Genomic DNA, 27,282 nt, shown 5'->3' with positions numbered 1-27,282 from the left:
TTATAGGGTCGGCTTATGAACGGGTTATACACATTTTCCATTTTTACTTATCCATCTGGGAAGGGGGGGGTCGGCTTATAAACAAACCAGCTTATGATCGAGTATATACGGTACATAATTAGGTATAGCTGATGCATTTACATATTGAATAGGTTTCAAATAAATGTATTTGGTTTCTTTCACTTTGATGTTATAGCAAGCCACCTGAATTGGTATCTACCTTTAGCCAATCATACTCTGAAGGTGAAAATTCTGCTTTCCAGTTTATGCCAATCACATTGAAAAACAGATCTTTATGCAAGTCTAATGGAGGACAAAGTGGCCTGACTGAAATGCAGAGGGCTTTATTGGGAATGGAGGAATAGATTGGGACATCTTGTGCATATGCATTCTGGTAGTCTTTAAATACATGATTACATGTTATTTTTTCACAAGATCCCTTCAGTGCACAGAATGTGTCCCCTTTAGGGATGAATCTGGGTTGTTTATGAAGGAGGCTGTTGTCTACAGGACCCGTGCCTCATTTGCTGAGGAAGTTGGAAGGTGTGTAGTGAATGAGGCAGGGGATTTCAGGAAGAAAAATGATTTCCTGAAGGGTTTGAAAGCTGCATGAGAGAACTGGGGCATGTCTACATGGTGCGGCAATGTGTGCTACAGAGGTATGACTTCTAAATCACCCTAATTGGTCCATATAGACCCTGCTGGTTCATGCTAAAAGTTCCCTAATGCACTTTAACATGGAACTTAAACAGTACTACCTTAAAGAGCACTAGAGAACTTTTAGTACACCCCAGCAGGGCCTACACAGACCAATTAGTGTGAAACACATTAGTGTGCTTTAGAAATCACACCCCCATAGTGCACTTTGTCACAGTGTGTAGATTCTCTCCCTGCCTCTGCTGCTGAGTTCCTATGTGATACTGAGCAAGCTGCTTAAATCAAACTTTTTATAGATGGTTACTAATTATGTGTTCTCATTTCTGGGTGTCCAATGTGAGATCTTGTGGTCTGATTTGCAGAAGTGTTGAGCATTCACATTCACAACTGAAGTCAATGTGAGCTGTGCTTTGAACATATAAAGTGCTATATAATGGTAAGTAATCAGAAAAATCAGGCCCTAGATATCTCAAGTTGGGCACCCAAAATTAGTGGACATTTCTTACCTTAATATCTCGGAGCCTGAGCACCTTACTCGTAAAAATGGGGATAATAATACCATCTCAGGGGAGTGTTGTGATGATAAATTCATTAATGTTTGTGAAGCATCCGAATACCTTAGTTATGAGCGACGTAGAAAAGTTCATGAGGAAGTTCTGGATTCAGAGTAGCATTTGACTAGTGTTCAGTGAATAAGGCACGAGTCCACACGTTGGTTGAAGAGGATAAAAGGAATGTTGAATAGGTGCTCAGTCAGTGAGCACTGTCAGACCTCAGCACTGAATGAGGCAGAGGTCTTGTGGCAGTGTGTGATTATGTTATTAAAGACTGCATCAGAATGCATAAACACATGAGGGTCTAATTAAGACTGTATGTGCATTCTGGAATTTCCCAACTCTTTGATGTTTGACTTGGCAATATTTTTATTGTTTTAATGTAGGTTTTTGTCTATAATAGATACAGGGACTAATGAAAGATTAGTAGTCACATTCATTACACAGTGGTGCAGGTTTATAAAATAATGTTTTGGGGGGAAGATAAAGTATTTCGGTTGCTAGAAATATAAACAAAGTAGATAGTATTCAAACATAAGTATTGCCATCTGAACAATTTGATAGAAAAATGCTTTTAACAGTGACTCAGTTTTAAAATTAAATATCATAACTTTGTTTTCTATTTTTTTGTACTAAACATATTAAAATAGGTCATTTTTTACAAAGAAGCCATTTTAAGTAAATACCATATATTGGGGAATAATCTAATTTAGAATTCCTTTTGATTACTTTTTCCAGTAACATATGGTTAAGTAGCTTGATAAGGTTACCAGGGTTTTTTTTTAAGTACATTTTGTCTTCAGAGCCAATCATCATTTCTTAATTAACCACAGTGATTTTAATTGGATGAGAATAACATATCTAAATGAAATCAAATAGGAATCAAGTTAACAAGATGTGGAATGGTATGTCCCATTATGTTGTAAAGAGCTACTGCAGTAAAGGGATGCAGTAACATGGTCTCCTTCCCGTCAAATAAAGATCAAGCACAGGTTCTTCCTGTTGTTCTGCTAATATGGTTGTTCTGAATGATTACTGAACTGTACAAGCAAGAGTGTGATCAAGAGCTGTGAGGCCAAAGCAATTCTCTACACATCAATTCCCTCCAGCATAGATGTGTCATAGAGCATTTGGCATTAGAAAGGGAAAGTGTGGAATATTATTACTCTAACTCTCCTTTCTTCCCTCTACAGAATTGTCAGATGTTATTGGATGAGTGTCTAGCATCTTAGGAGTGATATGAGGAAGCCTACAGCAACTGCAGAATATCACAGGTGCAGGTGGGGTATGCTACTTGATGCTGCAGATAAAAGTGGGTTGCTGAAAGGTTGAGGCTGCAGGCAGAAAATGTATCCAGCTAAACTTGTTAGTGAGGAGAACGCTGCTTTGTCCCCATTGTTTTCATGTTATTTATGCATCCAGAAACATTAATGGCCAGGGTATGTAGTTGCACAGCAACATTTGACATGTTTCACATGCTTACAACAAATTTCATCTGACTAAACTTTGTTAGATCCTTCCCGAGAATGCCTTCAATGTATGATCCATTTGGATTACTAGATACAAAAGTTTCTCACAATATAACCTCACTCTTCCACTGTCCCAGTTTCTCTTTTATACAAATATCTTGTATCATGAATTTTGTACAGATTCCTGACAAGGTCCCTCATGTCACTAAGCCTGTTAGTCAGCGCTGCTCAAAGCTGTACATCTAAAATCAATTTCATTCACATTTGACCATTGTGCAGATGGAACATTATTCATACATTAGACTTTCTAAGTGGGGTAGAACAGGACCTTACATTTATTTCTTACAATTGTATCTGCATTTTTGTATTATACATGGTTCAGTAACCTTTAGTAGAGGACCAGAAGACGCCTCTGGAGGCAATACATTGTGCATCAGGACTGATTTATACTCTTAACATCTGTCAACTTTTCCCTAGGATCTAGTTGTACCAGGATACAGCATGTCATCTTCTAATGACTTATCAAAGGAAAGATGGTGACTGTGGAAAGGGAAGTATCATGGGAGAGGATCTGATGTGGCTTTCTGCCATTTTCCTGAGGAATATAGTTCAAAACACATTTATTGGTATGCTGCACTAAATATACCTACTGTGTTTTAGCATGTATTAGAACTCTGGGGTGAGCTTTTGATGAATTTCTAGAAAGAAGGAAAAGAAATTTTGTTGTAATATGCATGACTATATTAGCAGCAAAGCATCATAAGATATTGGCTCTTCAAAAAGAGATCACTTCTTAAGCATATATAAAAGACTAAACCGTCACCTTTAAAGATTAAATGTTTACATGAAAACGTTTTATCACGCATGTTTGCATTTGTGCGATTTGCAGCCGAGGGGAAACCAGGTGGCTTTTTTCATAACAATAGTTTAATTAGGTTAAGTTTATTAGAACTAATATATTGTTAGGGCAAACATAAAATGAATCTACGCTTCCTTGAACATAATCAAGTTATTGTCCATTTAGTATGCAACAAATATGAACGATACATTTCTTCTGCAGAAAAAAATATCTTCCCAAATCTGAAGTTATCAATGGAGAAATTTAAAATAAGCAAAACATGAATAAATATATCAATGCTGCTCAGACTGATTGTTGAAGTGCCAAGTGCAGCTGCCTTACCCTGCTGCAGAACAACCTGGGGAAAGCTCCAGCTGTTGGAACTCTGCCATTTTCAAACTGGCTCTCACAAGCACTTGTCCCTAAAATTGACATTAGAACACCCGCTGATGCCATTCTGTGAAGAAGCCAGTGTAAAGTAGTGTTGTATAGAGTTGTTTAGCACTGACCCACCAGACCCAAACTAAATCCTTTGTTTACTGCAACCACTGAATTCCAGTCTGAAACTATCTCCTCCCATCACTCTTGATCTGAGGATGTCTGATGATGTTTTGTTGTGTGAGAGTCTGATTCTATTTAGCTGAAACCACTGGTGAGATAAGTCTAGGTGATTTCCCCTCCCCCCCCCTTCCCTCTTGAGTTGTCTGTTTAAATGTAATTCCTGTTAATGTTTGGTAAAAGCTGGAAAAAAAAGGAACTCAAATTCTTTTAGAATCTTCTTCAACATACTTCTGTTACACATATCAGAAAGAGGTTGTCTATGTGGAAAGTTTTTTTCAGTAACTGGGAGTCTAAGTCAGTATCCCAGACTAGGGTATCCCAGACTAGGTTTGCTTTTATAAGATGTCTGTTTATTGGGTAAAGTATATATTTCACCACTTCATGGCAAATAATTTAAAAAAACAAATTCAGTCCCTTTTGTTGGGACTGAGTAGCATCAGGACTGAAATCAGGAAGAGGGTAAGTGAAGGAGAATTTTTATTTCATTTGCAGGCAGTAAGTCAAAGTCATCTCTGGTTTAACACCATGAAAGCTTTGTTTCAACCTGTTTGCCTTGAGAAGTCTCGCTCAATCAGTTCTATCTGTAAGTGCAGCTGCAAATAGTATTTTGCCTTTTTCTTTGTTTCCAGGGTGCCTATCAATAAAATGTTTCTATGAATATGGATGAGATCAGAGAATATATATCTAAATTCACATTAAATATGAATTCAGTAACATTATGAATGGAAAACTTACTACTCTTCAACATTTTTTCAACTCTCATGATTTAGTTGGTTTATTGATCATTTATCATTTCAGTTTGAAATTTATTAACATAGAATTGCAGAAATTATATCTATTTTCATTGGTTTTACTGCTTAAAGCCATCTTTCATATTCCCAAATACACCATGTATACTATGTACTACACAGTATATATGTTGTTTAAGTTACTCCCACAAAGTACCATTTTAAAGACTGAACATTACTGTATAATGAAATATTGCAACTGGAGAAAGAGTAAGTTTACATACCTGGCCAATCAGGACTCATTAAAGATCAGCAAAGACTCTTAGCAAAATAAAAAACTTCGCTCTGCTATAGTGTCTGCGATGTGAGCATTTCAAAGTGTTTTTACAAACATTAAAGAAAGTAGCCTCTGAATAAGTCTGAGAGAAGTATAATTATCCCCATTCTCCTATTTTATAGAGGCTCTCATACCATGCTCATCACCATAGAATCTAAGTTTCTTCCAGTAGTACATTAAGCAACATGACTAACATCTGCCGTGTGATGTTTTTTCCTTCACACTCTCTCCTAGGAGAGAAATGAATGCAGTGGCGTGTCTTGTGGATATATATAATGTTTGCTATGTGCTTATATTAGAAGAGGCAAGGTTAAAGAAATGCACTTGCAAGAGCAGAAGATGGTGAGGTTTGTGATGGCCTCAGTTCTTGAGGAAGTTCATTCCACAGTGTTGGGTCTGCCCTGAGAAGGCTCTGTCTCCCACACAGATGAACTTTACCCTGGCTGTAGAAAGCTCCACTGTGCCAAAGGAGTGTAGTTGTCAACCACAGTCCTCATCCCAGAGCCTTAGGCAGTCTTTAAGCTATCTTGGGCCAAGGCCATTGAGTGCCTTGAAGGTAAGGATTGAGACCTTGAACTTGATTTGATTTTCTATGGGCATATAGCAAAGGGAGTGGATGGCATGTTTGATATGCTCACAGTAGCCCATGTTACTGAGGAGACACACTGCAGCATTCTGTACTAGTTGGAGTTTTCTGAGGGCCAAAGGTTTCATGCCCAGTATATTGCATTGCTATAGTCCAACTGAATGGTGACAAAGGCATGTACAACTGAAGCCAGGTCATCATCTTACAGGCTGTGGTGCAGTCTCCTAGCCAAGCAGAGATAGTAGAAATTATTATTCATGAATGCAGCTATGTGAGAGCGTAACATCAGTGAGGAATCCAAGAGTGCCCCTAGACTATGGACTGAATTGAACAATTGTGGATTTGTACCTTCACCCAAAGGAGACTGCACCATAGTTGCTAACTCTTCAAAATGCCTTCCTGTGCCCACCAGTCTGACCTCTATCTTGCTTTGGTTGAGCTTCAGACAGCAGTTCTTGCTCCATGGGCTAATCTCATCCAAGCTGACGGCCACTTTGGTGGTAGTAGTGTGGTTGTACAGGCGAGTCTCATCTTACGCTGGAGTTACGTTCCGCTGTCAGCACGTAAAGCGAAAATTGCTTATGATCAAAATTACATTGAGTGTAATGGCGGGCGGAATTGCCCGCACTACAGATACAGTATTTAAACTGTTATTTTTCTGTTTTGTTTTTCCTGACTGCACAAAGCTGAATTTGCGCATGTTAAATGTGCGTAAGATGAGATGCGCCTGTATGTAGGGAAGGATAATTAGAGCTGTATCCATCTGCATATTGCTGGCACTTTTGTCTGTGTCATCTGATCAACTCACCTGCTGACTGCATGTAGATAGGACTAGATGAGATGGTTGATGCTTGTGGGACTTCACAAGCAAGGTGTTCAGTGGTGGAGGTGCAGTTTCCCATGGTGTTCAGTGGTGGAAGTGCAGTTTCCCATCATTACTTATTTAGTAGATTCATTTTAGCACATAACCCTGGACACCTGCTACCTCTATCAGGAGAGACAGGAGGATGAGAATGGATGTCTGCTCTCTATCCATTGACAGGAGGAGATCATCCATCAGTGCCACTAAGGTGGTTTTAGTCACATACCCTGGCCTGAATCCAGATCATTCTGGGTCTAGGGCTTTAGATTCAATTACATGAACCTGTAGTTGGCCTTTGGCTGACTTCTCTGAGCTTGCTCATGAGCAGGAGGTTTGAGACTGTGTTAGTTGGCTAAAACTGATTTATCCAGTTTTAGCCAACTAAAACTGGATAAATCCAGTGGTTTTGTTCAGTGATTGGACTACTGGGTGTTTGAAGGAGGAAGAGAAGATTCCTTCCATGAATGAGGCGCTGGCTATTTTGGTCATGAGAGGTAACAGTTGCTCATGACTCTTTCACAAACCAGGAAGGACATGAGTCAAAGTCACAAATCATGGGTTGTGACTCCTTCATGGTGTCCAGAACTTCTTGATGATTGAATTTACTGAACTCTGGGAATGCCGGTGGGCTATGAGTTGGTGGGTACAGGTGGGCTGGTCCAGGTTGTTGGAGAAACTTTCCCAGATGTGCATTATCTTGAAGTAAGATGATAACTCTTCAGGGTACTTGGTGATCGTTTCTGATATAGGCTGTACGCACTCCGGACTGATAAAGCATTTTAAAACCATACACATCTCTAAGGGGCAGGATTTGGCAACTTCAGCAAAGGCAGATAGGAAGGTTCTCTTGGTCATAATACAGCCTCATAATAGGATTGGGGTGGGATTAAATGTTTCATCATGACTGTATCAGATTTCATTTTACGCCATTGGTGCTTGAGTTTCTGCCCCGATCTTATAATCTGGAACAGAGTGTCAGAATACCAAGGGCATCTGGGTGGATGATTGGGAGGAAGGAGCTGTTTGGAAGGAGCTCTGTCAATGATCAAGGCTAGCATACAATTATGATTCCCCAAATTTTTGACTCCTTGTCTTGTGGGTGGATGGCTGCGATCTTTCAGCATGCTTTGCAATTTGGTGGAGACCATGAGCAGGGCCGCCCAGAGGATTCAGGAGGCCTTGGGCAAAGCAATTTTGGGGGCCCCTTCCATAAAAAAAAGTTGCAATACTATAGAATACTATAGTCTCGTGGGGGCCCCTGTGGAGCCCGGGGCCTGGGGCAAATTGCCCCACTTGTCCCCCAGGCAGCCCTGTCCATGAGCTTTTGTGGTTGAATCAGGATCTTCGATCTTTCTTGTAGCCTGGGAGCTGGAAGAGCCCTGACAGCTGCCTTGAGGAGATGCTGGTCAGTCCAAGATAGTGGCTGGGCTGTGATGTCCTACCTATTGACATCTAGGCTGAAGATTCAGTTTGGGATGTGACCGGCTGTATGGATTAGACCAAAGTTGACCTGGGAAAGTCCAAGGGACCAGGTGAGGAGATCATTTCTTGCACTTTTGCATCTGTGGTCTTGTTGACATGCACGTAGAAATCTCCCAGTGGTGGTCTGTAAATGAGTATGAAATCTGTTATCTTTGGTTCAGGTTTCTATTGTTAGATGGATGAATTCAAATGAATTTGTCTTACCTGAGGCACTTCTTTTGGATTTGATGTTTGATGAGAAGTTGAATGTGGTACCATCTGCCGCCTTGTCCCGTCTGGGACTGTGATGTACCAGGCACCCTGGAGGGACACAATAGACTAGTACATAGATTGCACTGACATCCAGTCAGATCTCAGTCCTTCATCACTGATGAAGTCATATATTGTTTGTTGGCAGCAGATCTTGTTTTAATCAGCATCAATTTTAGTTTGTGTTGCTATGTGCTCTGTTTCCAGCCTATGCTAGTGTCTTGTGCAGTTCTAGATGTCTCAAAACTGGTTTCTTATGTCTGCTTTGCTGTTTACTCCTAATTTGGACTGAGATGGGTGAAGTATTGGACTGTGGTATGGGATGATCTGAGTTATCAGAGTCACCAAATGCTATGGGGAATGCAGGTCTGTTGGGCACCTTTTTGAAGGTGTAACCTGGCTGAGCCTTGGGAATTGGTGGAGCTGGAGCAGTATGTTGCTGGCATGGCAGTGTGTGTGGGAAGCACAGTAGCATAACCAAAGGAACGATAATAGTGACAATAATAATAGGTAGCAATGAGCCCAACAAAAAAGGGAGGGGAAGTGAGAAAACTGAAGCATGTGGTTAACTTTAAGTGTATAGTTAACTAATGATATAGATGAGTTTGGTGTAGGTGCAGAATTTAATTCCACATTTAATGTGTAAAGAGGAAGCTTACAATACTTAAAATTAACCATGTGCTTAAGAGCTTTGTTGAATTGGAGATTAAAGGTAGAATTCTAACTGATTTAGGTACCCAAATCCTATTGAATTTCAGTGGGAATTGGCACAGAAATTCCTAAGTACCTTTTAAAATAGCCTAAGGACTTGTCTACAGTTAATGGGGCTTTGATGCATGGCAATTGATGCATCGGTGATTGATTTAGCGTGTCTAATGAAGACCCACTAAATTGACCACCACTCACTCTCCCATCAGTTCCTGTACTCCACCTGAACAAGAAGCGCAAGAGGAGTCGACGGGAGACTGTCTCCAGTCAACATCGCGTAGTGTCGATCCCGCGGTAAGTAGATCTATGTATATCGACTTCAGCTATGTTATTCACATAGCTGAAGTTGCGTAACTTAGATTGATCTCCCTCATAGTGTAGACAAGGCCTCAGAGACCTGCCCAAAGGTCACCAAGAAAGAGAACCCAGATTTCCAGATCCCTACTTGGTTTAATGAATAGAGGAAGAATACTTCTGGATGCTGTGGAGTCGTGGAGCATGCCTGGTTGGTGTGTAGTTTGAGTTGTAATTTCAGCCCAAAGTGCTTCCTCTTTACACATAAAGTATGGAATTAATGTTCTACCCCTACATCCAATTCATTTGTAGTAGGCCCCTAGAACAGAACACAGTCAGTGGTAAGAAACATTCAACTCTTTTAATTACTGAAAAAGAACTCTCTCAAAATAATGGGTATAGGGACGCTTGTGTCTCATTTGCTGCAGCATCAGACTAAATAGGATTGATGGCCTACTTTTGTGGTGTATTCTTTCTGGGCAGAGTACCCTGAAAGACGTTTATGTGCTAAGTAAATGGTAGATAAAATATACTGAATCAAGATTAATCACATTTTTTCTTGTGTATAAAAAATAATAATATATCAACAGTGGGGGACTATCAGATCTCTCATCTAATTAAAAAGAAACCTTTCAAATCTTAAAAAAACTATCCACATTTTAATCTTTCAATATTGCATCAACTTAAAAAGAATACATTATTTTAATCAGTCTCAAATAGTGTAGCAATAGTTAACTTTGAAGGAAACTAATTTGGTGCAGATTTGGTGCAGATCAGTGTCACAGCCTGATCAATATGAAGCCAGTGTGGACAATGCCTGTGGAGTAATGCCTCTTTGTAGAGTTCTTTAAACCAGATATTGTTTAAAGATATATTTTTCAATACCATTTTTTCAAGCACTCTATTTTTCACCCTGCTTTCTAACTGCTATATGCAAAGAAATATAATTTAAAATATTAAGCACCACAATTTTCTCTCTTGAGATTTCCACAACTTGAATTAACAACTGTTGTCATATCACCCTCAAAAGGTCGAACTGTGAATCACTGGGATTGGAATATCACATGAAGATGGATTAGACAAGATGACTTAATATTCAACTGTCTTCTCCTGCTGTAATATGTTATAATTTTCAGACATCAACAGCAAGTGTAATTCCTTTTATATTTTTGGAAAAGAGTGAGGTTTTTTTCTGTGTAACTAATCCCAAAAAAACAATGTGGTTGTCAAGCGAGTGCTCTGTCTGGCATTTGTGAGCTAATGAAAGAACTGCTTAACTTTATAGGTGGATTTCAAAGTACAGTTTCTGGGAAAAGTGTACTGTAAATGTAATGTTACCCATGCCTCCCTTAATGAGAATTTAAATAAAGAATGACCCAGTGGAATATAAGCAGTGCAGCAATTTAAGAGAATGGAATCATGTCTCAAGGCCTAGAGCCAGTAGAAAGTAGGGAGTTGAAGTTTCCAGTCCCAGGGGAAAGACTAAGTGGTTTTGAGTTTCTCGGGCCAAGCACTGCTGGCTAGAATAGCCTGCCAGAAACGGTCATTATGCACAGAGGGAGACTAACAAGCATCAGAATATGTCTAATATATTAAATGTGTTTTTATCATCCTCTTGCATTTTATTTTCATCATCACCTTCACGGTAAGTGCTCAAGCACCAGAAAAACTCATTTTTAGGGGGAAGCAATCCACGTAAGATGAGCCAAGATAAAGTCAAAATCAAAGTCCCTGCATGCTTGGCCAGAATCTCATCCTCCACTCAGGCAGCCTCCCATTTTGTCTGCTTGGGTATGTCCCTCCATCCTAGATAAACTACATTATTCAGATATGTATAGGCAGTTTGAAAAGAAGAATGACTGGCACTATATAAATGTAAACTACTATTATTATTCATCATATAATGCAAAGAAAGGCAATGCTTTAGGAATAGAGGTATGTAGCAAAAGAAAAAAAGTTTAGTCACTGACGACTAATACATGAACAACCAAAAAAATGCAATGGCTTCCATCACCATGAACTCTACTGGTGGAAAATCTACCAAGTGAAGAGATTTCATTGCTGCTAAACTGAGAGGAGGGCTAAGCTAGGGTAGATGGCAACAGCAACTTATTGGCTCAGAAAATTTCCTTGGGCACAGGGTGACCTTTTTGATACTGAAATGTTTGATTTCAGCCTTCTTGGATCAGCTCTGTTTTCATCAGGTAGAATAGTTAGATTTTTGGGTCATGTTTCCTGTGCAATGAATTTTTTAGAAAAAGGCAATGATTTTGTGAAAATAGCAAGTTTATTTTGAATACAACATTTAAGGAAATGAGAGATTTGCAACTTCAAAGAGCTTTACAAACATTAGGTAATCTTGAAAATGCTCCTGGAAGATTGTTAGAAAGACCCTGATTTTACAAATGGCAAAACTGATACCGAAATGAAGTTATTTGTCCCAGGCCACAAAGCAATTTATGGAGAGAGTCAAAATTATAACTCACTAATGCCTGGTTCCTAGTTCTGTGCTCAGTCCATAACACTAGTCACAGGACTCCTGTGCTTTTCAGTCACTCCTAGAACTACTGTTTCTTGGAGATGTTTCTCCTGCAAACGATGATGATAGTTTATGGTGTTGGCCTGCGCTAAGGCAGGTTTTGTGAGCAAATTGCCTTTTCCCTTCCTACTTACCCCCAGTACTTCAAGACATAAATTACAACTCAGTGAACTAGTTCAGATCTTTTAAGTGAAAATGTCAGTTCTGTAACTTGTGTTATGAAATGATAACTCCAATTTTCAGAAGTATGGAGAGTTTTTCTAATGAGGGAGATAAATAAGGTATGGCCACTTTCTAGTGAAAGCTACTATTTTGTGCACTTGCTTGCCATGGCACTTTTTATCCAGCTGACTTGTCCTGCTCACAAAGTGAATCAGAGGCTCAATAGGGTCTGCTTCTGTTGAAGTCAATGGCAAATTCTCATTGACTTTACTGGGAATGGGTTCTGGTCCACAGAACCCAGGAGTGAAATTCTGGAACTGTTGAAGGCAGTGGGAGTTTTGCTATCAGCTTCAATAGTGTCAGAATTTCACCCCAGCTTTACTGACTCCGGGGCCTCTGGTCTAATCACTCATTCCCTGAGATGATGGAGAAATGCAAACAACATCTGGTCTTCAACTCTTCCTTCACAGTTTTGCACATGGGACTATTAAAAAGAGATCAAAGTGTTTGAAAACAGAGATACTCTAATGTCTCTTTTCTTTGGGCCATGCTAAGAACGTATCCACTTCTGCACTTTAATTATTACTATTTTTGATGAATATGTATATTAAAAAATCCAACCTGTGAAGATCTCTTCACACAGCTGACGGTTTCACTCACTAGAACTTGCCTCTGGCTGGGGAAGGTTTATGACTGCTGCTCAACATATTTGAGAGAGGATTATTGCTGCTGACACACTGCAATAAGGTAACATTTGTGTGCATCAGTGACTAAATTGCACTCCTATTATACCACATCCCATAAAATGACAAACATCATCAATAAAAGAGGGGTAATAAAAAGGGTAGTTTGGGATTTGTGTAGCTTTGGGGAACTGAAAGTACTTAATATCATTGAAAAGCTGTATCCAATGGCAGGTGAGAGGAAATATTGCTTGCTCATTGGGAATTATCAAAAACTGATGACTTTCTGGAAAGTTTCCATTGTCCTCTAATTTCCCCAATAAAGTAGAAAAATAAATTAGTCATGACTGTCAACCTTTAAAAAAGAAAAGACTAAGGTGACTGTTTCTTTAACTTTACCAACATTTTAAAAGCAAATTTTACTACCTGAGCATGCAGCACTTCATTCTATTTTTAGGGAGGGTGCAAACAGTAAAACCTGGAAGCTAAGTAATATCCAAAGGAGGTGAGAAGGAAAAACATTAAAAAGGAAACAATCTTTTTAAAATAATTTTTATAGTTAGAGGCAATTTTGAGGAGGAGTAGATGGAGAAGATTACCAAAACTATGCAATGGGTTGACACAAATTCTGGGAGAATCAGATGGCCTCAAGTTGACTACTGGTCCTTGATTTGTCTAACCTGAAGATAAATTTTCATTTTTTTATTATTAAACATAACATTGTCCTTTATTTTCATCTTGTTTAGTGCTCTCTGACATGAGCAGCACCAGAGGAGGAAGGAGAACCAGCTGCTCACAAGGAGCTGATTGGCTCCTGGCCACTTCAGGCAACAAACGGTGTTCCACCTCCTCACTCAGGTCCGCTGTCCATTGTGGTCAAGAACCAGTATGCTGTACTGGCAATAGGAAGTGAGGAACAAGACCCCAGTGACTGAGGAAAATGAGTCATCTGCCCCCAAGGCTGGGAGGCTCACAGCTGCCGTACCCAAGAGAAGGAAGTACAGGGGTGCTGGTGGTCAGGGACTCCCTTCTGAGGGGAATGGAGGCATCCGCCTGCTGACTTGACATGATGTCCTGGGTGGTGTGCTGCCTGGAACCCACATCTGAGACATTATGGAAGGGTTTCTGAGGCGTATCTGTTCCTCTGATCAATACGCCATGCTGCTCATCCACATGGGCAACAATGATATTGCTAGGCCTGGCCCTTAGCAGGTCTGAAATGACCACAGGGCTCTGGGAGTGAGGGTGAAGGAGTTGGGAATGCATGTTGTGTTCTCATCTGTCCTCTTGGTTAAGTGTAAGGGTCCAGGCGGGGACACATGAATCCTGGAGATGAATGTATGGCTGTGCTGATTGTGTTGACTGAAGGGCTTCAGCTTCCTTTACCAAGGGATGCTGTTCTGGGAAGGAGGAGTACTGGGAAGAGTTAGGGTTCACCTGACCAAGGAGAGGGAGAGTATATTTGCACACTGACTTGCCAACCAGGTAAGTAGGACTTTAGGTTCAAAGGGGGCAGGTTATAAAAGCCCACAGTAAGCATAAAAAAAGGGAACCTTAATAAAGGGTTAGATGTGGAGGGGTACATGGAAAATTGCAATAGGGTCATAGGAGCAACAAGAGGAAAATCAGTGGTGGAATATACTCAACATTTTAGATCTCTATACACATATGCAAGGAGGTTAAGAAATGAACAGGAAGAACTGTAAATATTAGTACATACATTAAATTATGATGTAATTGGCATCCCAGACTTCGTGGGATAAATCTCATGACTGGAATATTAATATAGAGGGATATGGCTTGTTCAAAAAGGACAGGCAGGGGAAAAAGGGAGATGGTGTTGCATTATACATCAAGAACATATATACTTGTTCTGAGGTCCAGGAAGAGGTGAGAGGCATACTAGTTGAAAGTCTCTTTGTAAAGATAAAATGGGGGAAATAGGGGTGATGTTACAGAAGGGCTTCACTATAGACAACGGACTTAAAAAAACCTAGCTTTTTTAACAAACTCTGAGAACTGGTAGGTAAGGTCCCACAGGGAGAAAATCTTAAGGGATAAAGGAGTTCAGGTGACCTGACAGTTTCTTAGGGAGACTATATTAGAGGCACAACAGCCAACAATCCTAACACAAGAGAAAGATGGGAAGAGTAGTATGAGGCCAATATGAACATAAGATCGGCCATACTGGGTCAGACCATAGGTCCATCAAGCCCAGTATCCTGTCCTCTGACAGTGGCCAATGGCAGGTGCCCCAAAGGGAATGAACAGACAGGTTATCATCATGTGATCCATGCCCTGTCACCCAATCCCAGCTTCTGGCAAACAGAGGCTAGGGACACCATTCCTGCCCATCCTGGCTAATAACCATTGATGGACCTATCTTCCATGAATCTATCTAGCTCCCTTTTGAACCCCATTATAGTATTGGCCTTCACAACACCCTCTGGCAAGGCGTTCCAGAGGTTGACAGTGCATTGCGTGAAAAAATACTTTCTTCTGTTTGTTTTAAACCTGCTACCTATTAATTTCATTTGGTGGCCCCTTGTTCTTGTATTATGAGAAGGAGTAAATAACACTTCCTTATTTACTTTCTCTATACTTCTCATGATTTTATAGATCTCTATCATATCCCCCCTTAGTCACTCTTTTCCAAGCTGAAAATACCAGTCTTATTAATCTCTCCTCATACAGAAGCCGTTCTATACCGCTAATCATTTTTGTTGATTTTGTTGACCTTTTCTGAACCTTTTCCAATTCCAATATATCTTTTTTGAGATGGGGCGACCACATCTAAACGCAGTATTCAAGGTGTGGGCATACCATGGATTTATATAGAGGCAATATGATATTTTCTGTCTTGTTACACTAGTCTACAATTTTTGAGAAGTCGTCTGCTTCAGAGATAAAATGTGCTATTTATTATGTATTTTGATGTGCTGAATTCAAATATGACAATTAAAACAACTGTTTGGCTACTGTTTCTAAGATATTTAAGTTTTTACATTTTATGTCTATGTATATTGTGTAGATATTAGAGTTTTAATCATAAATTGTAAACCTAGGTCTTTCCATGTGTTTACGGTTGCTTTACATGATAATATTTCACCTGTCCTGTTTATGTAAAACTTTAAAAATCAGGAAAAGGGTTATATAAATAAAATAAAATTTATTATGAAACAAAAGGCAAAAAACTATTATGTACATAGTTTAGTCCTATTCAGTGTCTACTCGGCGCTTCTTGGCTTGTCTCTTGTATTCATTAAATGGAGCATCTCTTGTCACTGTCCAGCAATAGTCTGCAAGCATTGATGGGCTCCATTTGCCCTGATAGCGTTTCTCCATTGTTGCAATGTCCTGGTGAAATCGCTCGCCGTGCTCGTCGCTCACTGCTCCGCAGTTCAGTGGAAAAAAATCTAGATGAGAGTGCAAAAAAATGTATCTTTTGTGACATGTTGCAACCAAGGCTTTTGTATGCCTTGAGGAGGTTTTCCACCAACAGCCTGTAGTTGTCTGCCTTGCTGTTTCCGAGAAAATTTATTGCCACTAACTGGAAGGCTTTCCATGCCGTCTTTTCCTTGCCACACAGTGCATGGTCAAATGCATCATCTCGAAGAAGTTCACGAATCTGAGGACCAACAAAGACACCTTCCTTTATCTGAGCTTCACTTAACCTTGGAAATTTTCCACGGAGGTACTTGAAAGCTGCTTGTGTTTTGTCAATGGCCTTGACAAAGTTCTTCATCAGACCCAGCTTGATGTGTAAGGGTGGTAACAAAATCTTCCTTGATTCAACAAGTGGTGGATGCTGAACACTTTTCCTCCCATGCTCCAATGACTGTTGGAGTGGCCAGTCTTTCTTGATGTAGTGGGAATCTCTTGCACGACTATCCCATTCACAGAGAAAACAGCAGTACTTTGTGTATCCAGTCTGCAGACCAAGCAAGAGAGCAACAACCTTCAAATCGCCACAAAACTGCCACTGATGTTGGTCATAGTTTATGCACCACAAAAATTGTTTCATGTTGTCATAGGTTTCCTTCATATGGACTGCATGACCAACTGGAATTGATGGCAAAACATTGCCATTATGCAGTAAAACAGCTTTAAGACTTGTCTTCGATGAATCAATGAACAGTCTCCACTCATCTGGATCGTGAATGATGTTGAGGGCTGCCATCACACCATTGATATTGTTGCAGGCTACCAGATCACCTTCCATGAAGAAGAATGGGACAAGATCCTTTTGACGGTCACGGAACAGGAAACCCTAACACCACCTGCCAGGAGATTCCACTGCTGTAGTCTGGAGCCCAATAGCTCTGCCTTACTCTTGGGTAGTTCCAAATCCCTGACAAGGTCATTCAGTTCACCTTGAGTTATGAGGTGTGATTCAGAGGGGAAGGATGGGAGAAAATGTGGGTCCTGTGACATTGATGGTTCAGGACCAGAAGTTTCATCCTCTTCCTCTTCCTCGTCTGACTCAAGTGAGAATGATTCTGGTGCATCAGGAACAAGCAGTCCTTCTCCGTGGGGTACTGGGCGTATAGCTGATGGAATGTTTGGATAATGCACAGTCCACTTTTTCTTCTTTGACACACCTTTCCCAACTGGAGGCACCATGCAGAAGTAACAATTGCTGGTATGATCTGTTGGCTCTCTCCAAATCATTGGCACTGCAAAAGGCATAGATTTCTTTTTCCTGTTCAACCACTGGCGAAGATTTGTTGCACAAGTGTTGCAGCATATGTGTGGGGCCCACCTCTTGTCCTGGTCTCCAATTTTGCAGCCAAAATAAAGGTGATAGGCTTTCTTAACCATAGTGGTTATACTGTGCTTTTGTGATGCAAAAGTCACTTCACCACAAACATAGCAGAAGTTATCTGCACTGTTCACACAAGTACGAGGCATCTCTGCTCACTTTGGCTAAACAGAAATGTGTCCCTTTGCAAAATCAAACACTGACAAATAAGAGAGCATGACACTGTATGATTTCTAGAGCTGATATAGGGCAATTTGTTCAGCAGAGTGATGTAAGCTTCATTATGATTGCATCATCCATGACTTCTAGGAATAACATGATGCAATTCATATCATGTCTGACCCAATACCAGCTTCAGATTGCATCATTCATTGTTTTGCCTAAAAAGCAAGTACTGTCCAAACCCAGTCATAGATTTATTCATAGATCCAGTCAAAGATGTATTTTAGTCATTTCTGGTTTATATTGAGATCCCTTCCCTTTATAACTCACTTATCCTCCACCATTCCCACGTCAAGGGTCGTATATACTGACCCAATAGCATATCTTGAAAACTAGAGCCAATCAACAATTTTAAGCATCATTTTCATTCTCAGTGACCCAGAATTAGTAAAGTTTGACTACATTTATTTCAGAAGCATTTTGGCTGTAGAGCAGTGTTATATGCATGCCTGAGGCTTTCAATTTTTTGGAGGGTAGGGAGGCATTGGCCCTCCCCCCGCAACTACTCCCAGGCTGACAAGTCACGTGGATGATAGTCAGAAAAGGAACCCAGAAGTTTTACTTTAGACCTGTTCTATCTGCAAAATGCTGCTTTTTCTGGGATTAGATTTTACTCTGAAACTTTGCATTTTGGTTGCTTCTAAGAGCAGCTGCAAAGCTATAAAGCCTGGGATTGTTAAAAAGTAACACACTGTTGTCATTTTGTCTAGACTATTAATAAGGGGCATGGATACAGATCAGGGTCAACATAATTTCAACACGTTTTTTCAAAAATGTTACTGGAGAAACCAATTACAGGGATTATTTGTAAGTAGTGGCTTCAAAGGACACGATGGGGGTGGCTTTTTGAGAAGGAGTGAGAATGTAGCAGATGGCTTCCATTAATGTCCACTCAGCTGAAGCATTATCATTGCTCCATTAGGTAGTGAAACATGAGGAAAGTACAAATCTTCCTTGTTCCAACTTGTTTTAACTATTAGTACAATAAGTGGTGCTTTATTCTGGATCTCAGCTAAAGATTCAAAGGTTGATAAAATGGCTGAAACCGGTCACTTTCCTACTGGCAGTGCACATTGTTTGCAAATTCAAGCAAGCTGATACTTGAACCAGAGGTTCATTACTAGATAGCTGCAGAAGCAGAAGTTAAGGAAAATGCTTTTTGCACAGAATGTTCTGACACAGTATAGAAATTTTTTAGCCCCCAAGTTACAAGAGAAAGTTTACATGTTCCCCTCCCATGTACTCATAAAGAAAGGGAGGGTGGTCATAACTGGTCTGATACCTTGCTTCTCTAGGGGAGAAACAGTGTAGCAGAACTTCTTGTCGCTGTACTCAAAACTTTTCCTATCATTATATTCCACCAATGGCAGGTCTTTTTATTGCTGCACATATAAACATAAAGAAATTTCATCTTCACAATAAAGTTCATTTTCACCAGTTTGCCAGTTGTCTTTAAGGTGTAAGGCAAACTTCCCAGCACATGTAATTGACTAATTTTTAAAATCTGGTATGAGGCAGTTGAGTTTTCATAGCTTAATTACAGTGTCAGCAGGTTGCCAGTTAATTAAATGAATTTCTTTTGTGCAGTCTCCAGCTGTATTTAATTAGATTGCATGTTTCTGGTTGAGGAAAGATGGGTATTGTCTTCTGAGTGTCTAGATGAAGCTGCTTCTTCATCATCATCTTCTTCTTTTACTCTTCTCTGTACTTTGCTTCCTGTTGAGAAGTTTGCTTTTTTTAGAAACTCTGAAGTCTCTACATCAGTACTAATAATATACAGTGTGTGTGTGTGTGTGTGTGTGTGTGTGTGTGTGTGTGTGTGTGTGTGTGNGTGTGTGTGTGTGTGTGTGTGTGTGTGTGTGTGTGTGTGTGTGTGTGTGTGTGTGAGAGAGAGAAGGTCTGTCAGAGGTTAAGTCTGTAAGCACTGAGGTTAGTAGCTTTCTTTCTAATATAACAGATAAACTGGAAACTTCAGTAGATTATTGTCATTTTGGTTGGTAATTCAGTTGCTATGAAAGTTGATCAGGCAAAGAAAAATAATTCTATCAATTGAAAGACAAGTTTGCACAGTCACAAATTGGAAGCTGGTACAAAACTTGTTCTGCAAATGTAAGACATTTTGTATAGGACCATATATAGGACCATATTTAAATTACAGAAGAAAGAGCCAAATCTTAGTCTCATTAGACCAATAAAAAGACTTTAGTTAACTGAATGCATCAAGGATTTGGTCCTAAAAGTAGTCTTTGGAGCATGAATTAGCCTGCTGTAAAGGATATTATAAAATTTACCTGAAAGGATAAAACCGATTTTTATATCTGAACTGGTGAAACTTTTCGTATTTCTGCATAGATCATAGTTGTTTTTTCAATTACTTGGAGCGTATCTACTTTTTTATTAAATGCATTGTGGTAGAAAACAAGCAAACCTCATGATCCCTTTGGAAGAGATAACAATTACTCTCAACCAAGATTAGGGAAGTTTCCTTTTCCTTTCCCTTTCCCTTGAGTTTCCTCTTTACCTTGCTATCTAATTTAAATGAAAATGCAGGAGCAATTTATCTGTTTAACTTTTCTTCCTACCTCTGATGCAGAAGAATCCCTTAAGCATATTCTGAACCACCATAGGTGGAGGTATTGCCCCAGGCATTGATAATTATCGTAGAAGGTTGCAAGATGGCAGTTGGGCATAGGTTTCAATATATTAAGCTGATGGGCACAGAATTCATACATACAGATAGATAAGTGGATTTACATAGTGAAAGTTTTAATACTTTATCCTTTCCCAGTAAATAGCACAGCCAAACACTATTCCTTTGTGCTTTAGCCTACGATACACTCAAAACTAATTTTTTGGTCTAGAAATAGCAAAACATTACTGAAGCAGTGTCAAAGCGAGAACCCAAGGCTAAAAATGCGGTAACAATATACATATAAGAAGATAGTTTAGGAACCTCAAATTTTACTTATGGTAAGTGAATGTCTCATCTGCGACTTGGAAAGGGTGTTGAGCAGCTAGTCTGCAAATAGTTAAATATATTGAATGATGCCTGTGTGTGAGAGAGTAGGTAATCAGATTTATGTATGTTAATGTTCTATTTAAACGGCATAGGAATAGTTGTAAATATACAGTCTGCAATAGGACTGGCTGCCAATTTGTAATATTTTGTATTTAAACTACTACCATTTAACTGTAGTACTTGCCTTTACATTTATTTTGCATTAGCTTCAGGCTAAGCCAACAAATGATCCTACAAAAGGTCTTTGGCATCTTATCTAGCCATTAAAGGCAGGAGCAGTTATAAGCTGTAGTATATTAATGTTGCACATTGTAATGAGCTCTATCACCTCATCTTAGGGTTACTCTGGTGCCTCTAGACAGGTGTGCTAATCAAACTGCAGTTATCACAGATATTAAATTAATACTTGTATTGTCAAATGTAAATTGCCATTCCCTGCTACTCTCTGTACTAGGATATATTGTAATTGGACCAGTTAACTAGAAAATTCACTGAAAAAAGGTTTGTTAAAAACTTCAAACAATGATGGGTAAAACATTATTCTTAATGGCTATTCTAATAACAGCATGTGCATTGATACTCATCCACTGCTCTGCCATATTATTTAACTTCTTTGTTCAAAAAGAGGACTAAATAGTGACTTAAAGGGAAGAGTGTATCTTAAAACCTCTTGTCAACAATGAAATAATAATTTGGCTGGAATGTTATCCTTAATCTTGAACTTTTCCCTTGTTAACCTTGAACTTGAAGGCAATGCTCAAAATATGTATATATGGATGTTTATATTATTCGTAAGAAATTTAGTTAAATATTTTTAGTCCCAAGATGGAGACTAATATAAAAAACACTTCTTATAAAATTATAAAGATTTTTCAATAAACATCTAGAGTGGTGTTTGTTCCTTTTCCTTACGCTGTTTTAATAGTTCAGTACTGCACTCCCTTTGTTGGGTCTATAGCAGAAATCCACTGAATACCATCAGCTGGCTGGCTGCTGTTTCATTCTGGTGCAGCAACCAAAGTTCCATGAAGACTACATGTATTTTGCCTGCATAAAGGCTGTGGTGTTTGGGTTCCTAGTAGTTTGTCATAAGATGATTAGGGCCCTAAGCCCGCAATCATCTTTGTGAGCCAACACCTAAGCCTATACAGAATCTCAGCAGGGCTGATGTTTGAGGTTGCGAAATAAAATTCACCTTTGTAAAATGGAGAAAAAGAGAAAAATCAGTGAAAATAAATAAATATAGTCCGGCTTCTATTGCCAAGTGCAGAATAAAAATGTGAGTCCCTTGAAATTCTTTCCAGATGGTCACAGTTTTCCCCTGCTCATTTGAATGTTGTACTTTGATTGTCCTACATGCGGTAGTAAAATATAAATATGTAGGGGTCCAGGAGTGCATCATTTGTCTGTTGTAAAGAAACCAGCTGGAACAAAGTGGGCCACTGAGCCCATTGAACCTAGGGACATGTTAAGAATGCACTTACAGAGATTATTTATCAAGAAGACACTAGGTGTTTGCTCTAAACAGTGAGCTATTTCACCAGATAGACCTATAGATACAGCAGCTAGTATTCTTCCTATGAAATACTGTTCACAAGCTGGGTCATATAGCAATTTATACAGAAACAGTGTAGAGCTCAGCTACTTTCTGGTAATAACACTTTTGCAATAAAGTGAACCATCGGGTATAATAGGGTTGCTTAGTCAACACCAGTGATTGAGAAGGGAGCATAATTGGACAATTTTTTTTCTTAATTTGATATTATCTACATTTCTTTTAGAATATTTGTGGATCATATGTGATACAACAGTCCAGAACCACGTCAATTCTATTTTTTCTTCCCAATTTGTATTGTCATAATTGATGTATGAGATTAGATTTCTTTATTCTTTCCCATAGTTCCTACATCTGTTGTACTTGATTATCTTCCCTTTTTGTTTTCCTCATTCAAGTTCGAGTCAAATATATTCCGAACATAACTTTGAACTAGTTTTTGACTTTGGTCTTGTGGAGACTATGCAATTTTGTCAGACGAACTAAAAACAAACCAAAAATGAAAACTGACAATAGAATTGAAGTAATGCTGAATGTTTGAGAATACAAATGAAGAAAGTTGTCTTTTGGAAATGGAATAAAAGTCTTTTTAGGAGCTAGTAAAATCTCAGCAGTTGGATTAAACTGGCTGTGTGTGTGTGTGTGTGTGTGTGTGAATGTATTTGTCTATGAACACTCAAAATATTGGTGGTATTTCAGAGTCAGCTAGTAAAGATCTGGTCCCTGCCTCAAAAATATGTATATGTAGTGGTGATATCCATGTGATAAACCACATTTATCATGGTGGACCCTTTATCATCTTACTTGTATTTTTCCCCACAAATCCTTCCATGCCGACAACTACTTCTAATATTCCAAATGCTTGAGCACCTTCAAACAGTCCCCCCTTAAATATGCCCACAAAAAAACTCTGCCAGATAACTGTTTCCTTCCTTTCTTCCTCCCAAAATATGGAATTTCTCCCCCAAAACTACATTAGCGTGAGACTCAAGATGCATCATTTTGTTCCAGAACTGTCAGCAGTTTATTGTCCAATTGGTAAGAGTTGCAATATGTTGGAGCTAGAAAAAGAGATGTATCCTGTTTAAAAAGTCTGGAAGCCCACTCTCCAGTGGAATTCCCTGTTTGCTCAGCAAAGCTTGTTTGGTCACCTTCAGGACATGTTGCATTGATAATATTTTATTCAGGTCTTTATTTGTGAATGGTAGACTGAGTAAATAGAATTTTATCTGTGGACTGGAGTTTTCCTTTTTAGTTGTCTTTTTTTTTAAACATAGTTTTTATTTCCTGCTGATTGTTATGGGCACATTTTTAACAAATAAAAACCCTGCAATTAAGTTATTATGCTTTTTCACAGGACAGATTATTACATTGACAATTTTTACTTGGGAATTGGGGGAGGAGGGTGAGAGGTTTGCTTATATGAGAAAATAGACAATGTATGTCGTAATATCGTTTTTTCTTTTCAGTATGGGAGGAAAAGTACACACATTTTAAAACCACGTAAATGCTTTATGGTCTGTGGGGTAAGATAAATCTGACTTGGCATCAAAACAAGGAAATGCTTGGAAAAAACCATGTAGGAGACAAATTCGAAGAAACATTTTTTTCTTTGTTTTGATAAGAAGTCCTATTGCCAATAAATCAGTCTTTCAGGCAGACAGGATCATTGTGATTATTTAGTCTGACCTCCTGTATATCATAGGCCATAGATCAGGATTTCTCAAGCTGGAGTCCGTGGACACCTGGGGGTACCTGAGAGTACTCCAGGGGGTATGCTGGCCCCGCTGATCAACTCCTCCCCTCCCTCCCTCTCAGTGCCTCCTACTGAAGCCAGAAGTCCAGCAGTGCAGCAGGCTTCCTACCTGCCCTGGCTCCACATCGTTCCCAGAAGCGGGTGGCACATCCCTGCAGCCCCTGGGGGGTGCAGGGAGTCTCCGCGTGCTGTCCCTACCCCAAGCGCCAACTCTGGAGAGGCCATTGGCCAGGAACTGCATCCAATGGGAGCTGTGGGGGCTGTGCCTGCAGGCAGGGGCAGCACGTGGAGACCCTCTGGCTCCCTCGCCTAGGAGCCGTTGTCAGAGGGAGGTGCCAGTCGCTTTCAGGAGCCACCTGAGGTAAGTGCCAGCTGGAGCCCACACATCTCAGCCCCTCCCACATCCCAATCCCCTGCCCCAGCCCAGAGCCCACACCCTGCACCCAAACTCCCTCCCACAGCCCACACCCCTCCTGCCTCAATCCAGAGCTTGAACCCCACACCCAAACTCCCTCCCTGAGCCTTCATCTCCTCCCGCACCCCAATCTCCTGCCCCAGCCTGCTGAAAGAGAGTGAGGGTGGGGAAGAGCGCGCGACAGAGAGAGGGAGATGGAGTGAGTGGTTGCTAAAGTTTGAGAACTGCTGCCATAGGTAGAGCTCTGAGCAGATACAAAATTTAAAAGACAATTGTATCTGCAGATAAATTTGTATCCACATCCAATCCATGATCCACAAAAATAGTCCATGGATATCAGATAAATTTTAAACTGCCACCACACTTTTTAGATACACTGTAGTCTAGATTAAATTTACTTGTTCTTTTGGTTAACATTACAGGGCATCAGCTTATCCATCTGGCCAAACTCATCTACCAAAGAACTGTTATCCATGTAAGTAGTCTCATTGAATTCAATGGAACTGCTCACGTGGGGATAGTTAAGCACACATGTACATATTTGCAGTATTGAGGCCTGAATTATCCTCAGTGCCCTGGATGGAACAGTGGAGCTTGCACTCTCATAATCAGGGCTTCTTGTCTGTAGGGAAGGTAAGTGTGTCATGATCAGCAGCTGCCAGTATGACAGGGTTATCATTTACCTAATTTCCCATGCGTGGAAGTGTACGTCCTCCAGCAGAAATAGAATAAAAGGCTAGGCTCAAAAGAACACCGTTCACATACCTGTTACCTTCTCTTCTCTCATTCATCTTTTCTGATACTGAATACGCTATTCAGACAGCTGTTAAATCTCTGATTCTTCTCTGTGATCTCTATCAAGTGTAAAGGGAAATAGAAATACTCAGTTTGACATCTCTCAATGAATCAAGTAGAGTAATGGGTAGCATTTATCTTTTTTGATCCTGAAGTTCAAAAAGAAATTTTCTAATAACTTATTGGCAATGAAATTATTGTACTCCATAATTATCTAATTGTTGTCAAATGCCCAAAGAGCCACAACATAAATACAAAAGGAGATCCTGACGAAGATGCAGGCAGAGGACTCTGATGCATCTTCCAAGGACAATTGTCATCTTTCCAAATGCCCAGGTTTTTTAATACCATCTACTTATTTCTTGTGCACCCCTTTCCACACACTGTGAACATCAAGGGAATTCCCAAGTTGTCATGATGTATATCTTCCATGTGTGAATCATATATGCTCAGCCAAACTCTGTCTAGATTGTGGTTTGCAGGTGCATATATCATCTTTGACCAAAATATGTAACTAATCAACATATCTGTTTGGCACTGCATAAGGTACACAAAAATGTGACTATTTTTGATGAGCCAATCTGAACCCCGTGGCATCCAAGTACAGTAACGCCTCACTTAATGTTGTCCCGATTAATGTTGTTACATTGCTGATGTATTAGGGAACAAGTTCGTTTAAAGTTGTGCAGTGCTCCCTTATAACTTTGTTTGGCAGCTGCCTGCTTTGTCCACTGCTTGCAGGATTCGCTGGAAGAGCAGCCCCTCCTGGGGATTAGAACCGGGGGGGGGGCCGCCGGCCCCCTCTCCCCCATCAGCTCCCCTAAATTCCCTGTAAGGTATATGGCTCCGCAGCTGCCCAGCAGCCCTTCAGCTGTCCCTCCCCCCACTGCCCTGCTGCTCCTACCTGCCCTCTGTCTTGGAGCTGCTCCCGGGAGCTTCCTGCTTGCTGGTGGAGGGGGCCAGAGGGGTGCTGATATCCGGATGTCCCCCTGCTCCTGTCTCCCTCCCCCCACTCAGTAGCCCCTCTCCTCAAAGTGGAGGAGTGGGACAGGGCTCAGGGACAGAAAGGATGGAGCTTGCTGGAAGCTGTTGCTTCCTGTCTGAACTGGCTGATCTGCTTAAAAGGGCAACGTACTTGAAGTGGGGTCAGCATTCTTAAAGGGGCAATGTATGTCTCTCTCACTCATGCATGCACCCCCAGCAATTTTGGAAGTCAGCACCTGTGCAGCCGTGCATGTGCTGTCAGGTGGAGGGAGTGGTGCACTCCAGCTGGATAGTCTGGGCTCATCATCATGTTCAGTTTTTGCAGAGAAGTGTTTGCAGCTACTGCCCTGCATCTATTGTGTTTCTTCCCTCCTGCCTCAGTCCATGCTGCCTTGTAGAGTGTGAGGCTCTAACAACAGCATATTAACCTTGAGGGCTCAGCCGAATGTTAGTTCATCATTTAGCGGCAAGGCGTTTCCTGGGAAATATTCCACCCTCTTACTCCACCACCTCAGCTAAGCTTCACAATCATTCATTGCTGTGTACAATATTAAACTGTTTAAAATTGTTTAAAACTTATACTGTATACATATATAATGTCTTTTTTCTAGCACAAAAAATTTCCCTGAAATCTAACCCCCCACTTACATTAATTGTTATGGGGAAACTGGATTTGCTTAACATGGTTTCGCATAAAATCACATTTTTCAGGAACATAACTACAACATTAAGTGAGGAGTTACTGTAGATGACTGCTGTAGGCCCAGTTTCTGTTAAGTGTTATTGTCTAGTGGTCAGAATTTTTGTCCTTGGGTCATCCAAAGAGTAATTATTTTATGGTTGATAAAGTTTGAAAACCATTTTATTACTTATTGGTCCAAATTGTCCACATCTTTGTGTGGCATCCAAGAGTATCTATGAATTTCGAAGAGGTTGGAACTGTAGTTCACCTGCATTAAAATTTTTACAGCATTGCTTGGTAATCAGAACACTCCTATCTTAATGTATTTTAAAAAGGAACCTAGAGTTAGTTTTCTGAGTAGAACTGGTTGGAACACTTTCAAG

At 40.1% G+C, this 27,282-nt stretch overlaps 1 long non-coding RNA gene across 2 annotated transcripts; it reads right to left on the bottom strand.

Moving 5' to 3' along the window:
- Positions 1-1,089: 1,089 nt before the first annotated feature.
- Positions 1,090-26,321, bottom strand: LOC117883328. Of its 2 annotated transcripts, XR_004647234.1 has the most exons (4): positions 26,138-26,321; positions 25,204-25,292; positions 8,279-8,374; positions 1,090-8,198 (listed from the first exon to the last, which is right to left on the bottom strand). It is a non-coding gene; the product is annotated as an uncharacterized LOC117883328 (long non-coding RNA). The 2 variants fall into 2 exon arrangements; XR_004647235.1 differs by lacking the exons at positions 1,090-8,198; positions 8,279-8,374 and adding an exon at positions 18,077-19,409.
- Between the last annotated feature and the right edge of the window lie 961 nt (positions 26,322-27,282).

This window comes from Trachemys scripta, chromosome 9 (genome assembly GCF_013100865.1).
Source record: "Trachemys scripta elegans isolate TJP31775 chromosome 9, CAS_Tse_1.0, whole genome shotgun sequence".
Classification (NCBI taxonomy): Eukaryota; Metazoa; Chordata; order Testudines; family Emydidae; genus Trachemys; species Trachemys scripta.
Note: the sequence above shows the minus strand (reverse complement) of the source record. Positions and strands in the feature narration are given on the sequence as shown.